Here is a 6,776-nt window from a genome sequence, read left to right as displayed (position 1 = left end):
TTGTTCTACGTAATTTTCTGTTTAGAGTTTTAATTTTGTTTGTGGGTTTTCTTTCCATTTTCTTCATTGCTGCTTTTAAAATCACTTATTAGATCTTTCTGATTTTCCATTTCTTTATTTTGACACGAACGTATATTAATATTCTTTGAGGGTTACCCTGTAAATTATTAACTTCTGCTTCAGTTTTAAACAGTCCATTTTGTCTTGAAATTTACTTGAGTTCCTCATCTTTTGGAAGTTCTTTCTCTACATTATTCTCCTTTTTGCTTTGTAGTTGGCATTAATCATAAATTGATATATCTGGTTCCCTAATTTCAATTTTGATTTTTGTGTATTCCACCTGGGGAGGTCTATGTGTATAGTGTTTTATGTTTAAAAAAGGTATTTGCAATGAAGAAATCATTGGTCTTGCAAAATTCTATCATGTGGTCTCCAGCATCATGTCTATCACCAGTGCCATTGATTCTTCTTTGTTTCTTCCAACCTTTGCATTGCAATCACCAGTCATAATCAATACATCTTGATTTCATGTTTGATCAATTTCAGACTGAAGAGGTTGGTAGAATTATTAAATTTCATCATCACTGACTTTAATGGTTGGTTGTAAATTTGAATCATAGCAGTATTAACTGGTTGTGCTTCTCAGCATATGGATATTATCCTATCATAGACAGCATAGGCTATATCAGGATCTGTACTTCAAGACAGATCCTGATATATATATATATGTGTGTGTGTGTGTGTGTGTGTGTGTGTGTTTTATTGTGAATTATGTGATAGTTTACATGGGAGAACATTAGTTTTACATTCATCCTATCATATATCATTTCATTGCCATAGTTGCAATTCCCTCCATGCATCATCCACCAACCAACCAAAGGGTATATACCCTGCAAGCCTGCGCCAGTCGTCAGCACACAGCCCCTCTCCCTCTCTGGGTCTAAAGTCCCCAGCTGCTCCATCTCTCCACATCATCGTTTCTGTCTCCATCTCTGGCATCACTGCTTCTCTGGGTAGGGTCCTGCACTCCACTTTTCTCCCTTGATGATCCCAAGAACCTCCACTCCTGGACTGAAAAGTCAATCACTCCCCTCCTTTTGCTACACAATGTCTACCTTTACATTTCCAACCCTCACAGTCAGTTCTGATAGCAATTATTCACTATTGTACCACAAGAGACCTATCCCCATCTTTCATCAGCCCCTCCCAGACAGATTGGATACTACTCAGTGGAGATTCTACCTTCCTCAGCGCCCTCTGGATATAAGCTCCCTTTTGAAAGCTTGTAAGTCAGTCACTTCTTGCCTTTGTAGCTCCACTCCCACCCATCCCACCCCCTCATTTTGGGTAGCAAATGTCTAAGTTACCCATCCCTGTGAACCCTGTGTACCGAGGGGGTGGGAATGATCATTGCTGTAAAGATTTGTTCCCTCTTTTGAGCTATTGCATCCACAGGTGTATGTCAAGTTCAACAAATTGTATCAGATTACTCTTTTTTTTTCCCTCTTCTTTCTTCTTCTGGTTGAGCTCTGATCATCCAGTCACTAAAGCCAGGATAAGTGGGTATTATCTGCAAGTGTGGGTGTTCTTATGTATATGCCCTCTCTTCTTATCAGCTGGACACTTCACTCTCCACTCTAGTCCTCTGTGGCTATGTCACTGACTCTGGGCCCATGAGTCACCAGGTCTTGCCATACTGCTGGCCAACCAGGTCTCCACCCGAGCTCGCAGGAGTCTATTGAATATTGTAAGGCTCAGCTCGCAGCATCATTGCTGTTTTTTTTTCTCACATCCCTTATCGGTGACGATTGTGGTCACCAATTAGAGTGCATGTCTAGGATTTCTGAGGAGTGACTGGTGAACTTGAACCACCGATCTTGTGGTTCAAACCAACTTTGCAGTCCAGTGCACTATCCCATAGCGCTACACATAGAGACCCCTTTATTAAGTCTTAAACAGAACAAAGACAGAGACAGATGATCTGAATGAGGGAGATCATCAGCGTGAGGTCATGATGTTTTCCAAAATATTCATATCCACGTAGCTGACTTTCAGGGTTCAGAGGCAGATCAATTCATCACAGACCTGTCTGTTGTTTGATTAACATTGAGCAATGAGTGTGAATTCATTTCTAGAACTGAAAAGTAACTAAGTGCACAGCCTCAGGGATTCCACCTGTCTCTGTCTAACCAGTAAACCTACTCTTGTTCCATATTTTTATCTCACTCTATTCAGAGCTTTCTAATGTGATCCCTTTCATAGCAGTTGGTAGTGGTTGCTGAGCACCATGTTGTTTTTCTGGATCGCAGTGTTTGGGAGGCTGATGTTTGTGTGATCCATTAGTCTATTGGACTAATTGTTTTCATGTGTGTTTGTTTTTCATCACTCTTCTTTTCTCCAGATCAATAGTTGCACCTTAGATGGATTCTTTTGAGTTTTTTAAGACTCCAGTCGCTACTCACCAAAGTAGGCTGTCTGTGTTATGTCAGTTGATCTTGGTGTCCCCCAGACTATGATCCTGAGCCTTCAGGTCCAGCGACTCATTCCCTCAAGGTGTTTGGTTATGTTTTAAAGAGTTTTCATCACTTTACCCCTTGTATGCTTCATCACATTCATGGATATATTAACAGCAATGGTACAAATATCCTGTCAAACCTATATTTGTGGGTATACTCCATTCTGGAGTCCTAGTATGACTCTATAGAATAAGAACTAGACTGCTAACTGCAAGGGAACTGCAAGGTTGGTGGTTCAAACCCACCAGCCATTTCTCAGAAATGCATTACAGAGTCACTATGAGTTGGAACTGACTCCAAGACACTTAACAACAACAACAAACACTCCACTTTTCCTCCCATAGCCTGCAGCATGCATCTACTTGTAGATGACTGTTACTTTGGGATTATATATGGTGCATATTAAGAAAAATTACAGAATTGATCCTGAGGCCTTCCTACCATCTTGGTACATCAATTTTCATTAAGGGCCATACCCCCTGACCCTCTTTGAGCTAGTTAGGGGAGTGGTAATAAATCAATTTTCAAATATACTCTGAGAACATTGCCGCCTCTCCCTGTTTTCCCAGCACTTTGCCAGTTCATCTATCAGAAGTGTGTAAAGTACTCAAGATGATGTCTAAAGTAATGTCTAGGCTCAAGAGTTAGGACTCTGACTACTGGTCGTTGTCTTCCGCAGACCAAATGCTTTTATACTTTAGGCTCTAGTGTACCACTTAGCAGTACTTGAAAATGGAAAGGGAAAACAGCTCATACACATTAGCAGCAAAACATTTAGAAATAAATTTACTAAAAAGGCACAAAAATCTATATAAAAGATTATAAAGAGCACTTTAAAATCTTACTGAAGTATATAAAATAAGATCTGAAAAAAGGAGCAATACATATCATGTTCTGACATGAAAGATTTAATACCACAAAATTCAATTTCTAGAAATATTTGAGCATATTATATGTAATTCCAATTTGAATTATAACAGATTTTTGGTAGGATTGAGTAAAATATATTAAAATTTGTATGAAAAGGCAAATTGAAATAGGTAAGCATATCTTGAGCAAGAACAGCATAATAAAAATAGGAACACATGAGTGAGTATAAACATAGCTATCTCGACAGTGGTGAATCCATGTGAAGGTTATGCATATTTATGATATTATTTCTACAACTTTCTGTTGGTTTAAACATTTTTTCAAAATAAAAAGTTTAACTAATCTTATGAAAAATAAAAATAACAAGGAAGACTTGATACCAAAGCAAACCAAAAATCCACTGAAATAAAATCAGTAAGGTATTTGTGTTAGAATAGAAAAATAGAACAAATATGACAAATTGAACAGAAGAGATAACCCAGATAGAATTACAGATTAATTAAAGATGACAAAATGAATCGCAAAGCAATATGTAGGCATAGAAATGTAACAATTGATAAACATCTGGATGGACATATGTTGGACTATTAATAAGGGCTAGCTGGGAGATGTAGGAAGGGAAGAAGGCTAGGGAAAGACAATCCACAAAGGAAATAAAATAAAACAAAATAAAGTAACATATTCACAAAAAACAAGATGAAAATTTTTACAAAAGCACTGCTGTATAATTATATGTGTATGTTTATTTTGGGAGATCTTTTAGCATAGTGGGTTATGAGTTGGGCCACTTGCTGCAAGGTCAGCAGTTTCAATCTACCAGCGGCTCTGCATGAGAAAGATGAGGCCTTCTGCTCCCATAAGCATTAACAGCCTCAGAACCCCTATACAAGGTTGCTATGAGTTGGAATTGACTCTATGGCACATAAACACCACCACCACATGTTTATTTCAAAATAAAAATATATTTTACAAATGAAAAATGGAAAATCAATTGAGATGTGCATAAAAATCCCATTACGTTATTTAAAAAAAAGTTTTATTGTGAATTATGTGATAGTTTACATGGGAGAACATAAGCTTTACATTCAGCCTATCGTATATTGTTTCATTGCCATGATTACAATCCCCTCCATGCATTATCAACCAACGAAAGGGTATACCCTGCAAGCCTGCCCATTGGTCGTCAGCACACAGTCCCTCTTCCTCTCTGGGTCTAGAGTCTCCAGCCACTCCATCTCTTCACATCATCATCTCTGCCTTCATCTCTGGTGTCACTGTTTCTCTGGGTAGGGTTCCACACTCTGCTCTTCTCCCTTGATGGTCCCAGGGACTTCTGCTCCTGGACTGCATAGTCAATCACTCCTCTCCTTTTGCTACATAACATCTACCTTTACATTTGCAATGCTCACAGTCAGTCCTGATAGCAATTATTCACTATTGTGCCACATGAGTGCTATCCCCATCTCCTTTCATCAGTCCTGCCCATACAGATTGGCTACTACTCAGTGGAAATTCTACCTTCCTCCATGTCCTCTGGATCTAGGCTCCCTCTTGAAAGCTTGTAAGCCAGTCACTTCTTGCCTTTGTAGCCATTACATTCTTGATAATTACTTGCATATTTGTTAATTTTATCTAATATCCAATTTAAAATATAAATTAATTTTACTTGGTATATTTAAAAATCACTTACATGCTTTGATTTGTATTTATAGGTTTATATTTTTTGATACTATTTTCAATTCATGAAAATGAATCAATAGTTTACAAAAGCAGCTAAAGAAATAATAATGCAAATACAACAATTCAAAATAATCCCATATAATATTTGTACAGGATATTTACTTTTGCTGCAAACACACCTTCCAATGTATTGGAGCATACAGGAGGCAAAATGATGAAAACATCTTAGACATAACCTAACATCTTGAGACAATGAGTTACTGGGCTTGGGGGCTCAGGACCATTGACTTACGGGACACCATGGTCAATTAGAATAACATAGTCTTTACAAAGATAATGTTCTATATCTTAGTATAGTGAGTTATTGTTAAATGTCGTTGAGTTGGTTCCGACCTATAGCGACCATGTAGAGAGTTTCCAACTGACTTGACTGCTGAGCTTGACTTGCCAACCTTGTGGTTCAAACTGACTTTGCAGTCCAGCACATTAATTCACAGCGCCACACCAGAACTAGTGGCTGGGATCTTGAAAGCTCATGAGCAGTTATCTAAGGTGCAACTATTGGTCTCTCCCTGTGTGAAAGAAAGAAGAATGATTTGAATTGAAGATACTTGAAATCAGTTGGTCCAATGGACTAAAGGAACAAGTGAACATCAGTTTTCATGACTCTGAGACCACAAGATGGTGCCTGGCTTCCTTATCAACTGCTCTGAAAGGGAGCACACTAAAAGGTCCCAGGTAGAGTGGGAGGAAATGTGGAACAAAACTCAAAATTACACAAAAGACTGGGCTTACTGATCAGAAAGAGACTGGAGGAACCTGAAACTATGAACATTCGACCCTCAGGTCTGGAATGGAACTCAATTTTGTGACCCAATTTTTAGCCAAACAGTAGATAAGTATATAGGGGGACAACAATACCAGGAAGGTGTGCTCACCATGGAACAGCCAGTCATTCAAAATCAAAATGACAACATTTACCTAAGGACAAAGTTCAGAAGGATTGGTTGGGAAGGAGTGTGGAATGGAAATAAGAACCACAGGCAGAAGTGAGACAACTGCTGTTATATGGAGGGGACTGCAATCATTGAGAAGAAGCAAAGGGTATAATTTGTTGAATGTCAAACGGACATAAATTGGATATTAGTTAAATTTAACAGATATGCAAGTAAACCTTTACTCAAATCACAATAAAAAGTTAAAAAAAAAAAATCCCATATAAATTGAGATCAAATCTTCAGTACGGAAAAAGTAGGCGAATCCATAATGTTGTTTGCAAGAACTTTTACACAAGCAACCAAAACAGAAACGTGCCAATAGGAAGCACTCTCTCTTCAAATCTTTTTTTTTTGTAAAAGTTTTTATTGTGAATTATGTGATAGTTTACATGGGCGAACACCAGCTTTACCTTCATCCTATCGTATTTCATTTAATTGCAATGATTACAATCCCCTCAATGCATAATCAAATAACCAAAGGTTACACCCTGCAAGCCTGCCCCAGGCTGTCAGCACACAGCCCCTCTCCCTCCTTGAATCCAGAGTCCCCAGCTACTCCATCTCTCCATATCAATCGTCTGTCTCCATTTCTGACGTTGCTACTTCTCTGGGTAGGGTCCCACACGCCACTCTTCTCACTTAATGGTTCCAGGCACCTCCGCTTCTTGACTGCAAAATCAACCACTCCCCTCCTTTTGTTGCAAAACATCTA

This window comes from Chrysochloris asiatica, unplaced genomic scaffold (genome assembly GCF_000296735.1).
Source record: "Chrysochloris asiatica unplaced genomic scaffold, ChrAsi1.0 scaffold00568, whole genome shotgun sequence".
Lineage (NCBI taxonomy): Eukaryota > Metazoa > Chordata > Mammalia > Afrosoricida > Chrysochloridae > Chrysochloris > Chrysochloris asiatica.
This window is presented reverse-complemented; position numbering follows the sequence as displayed.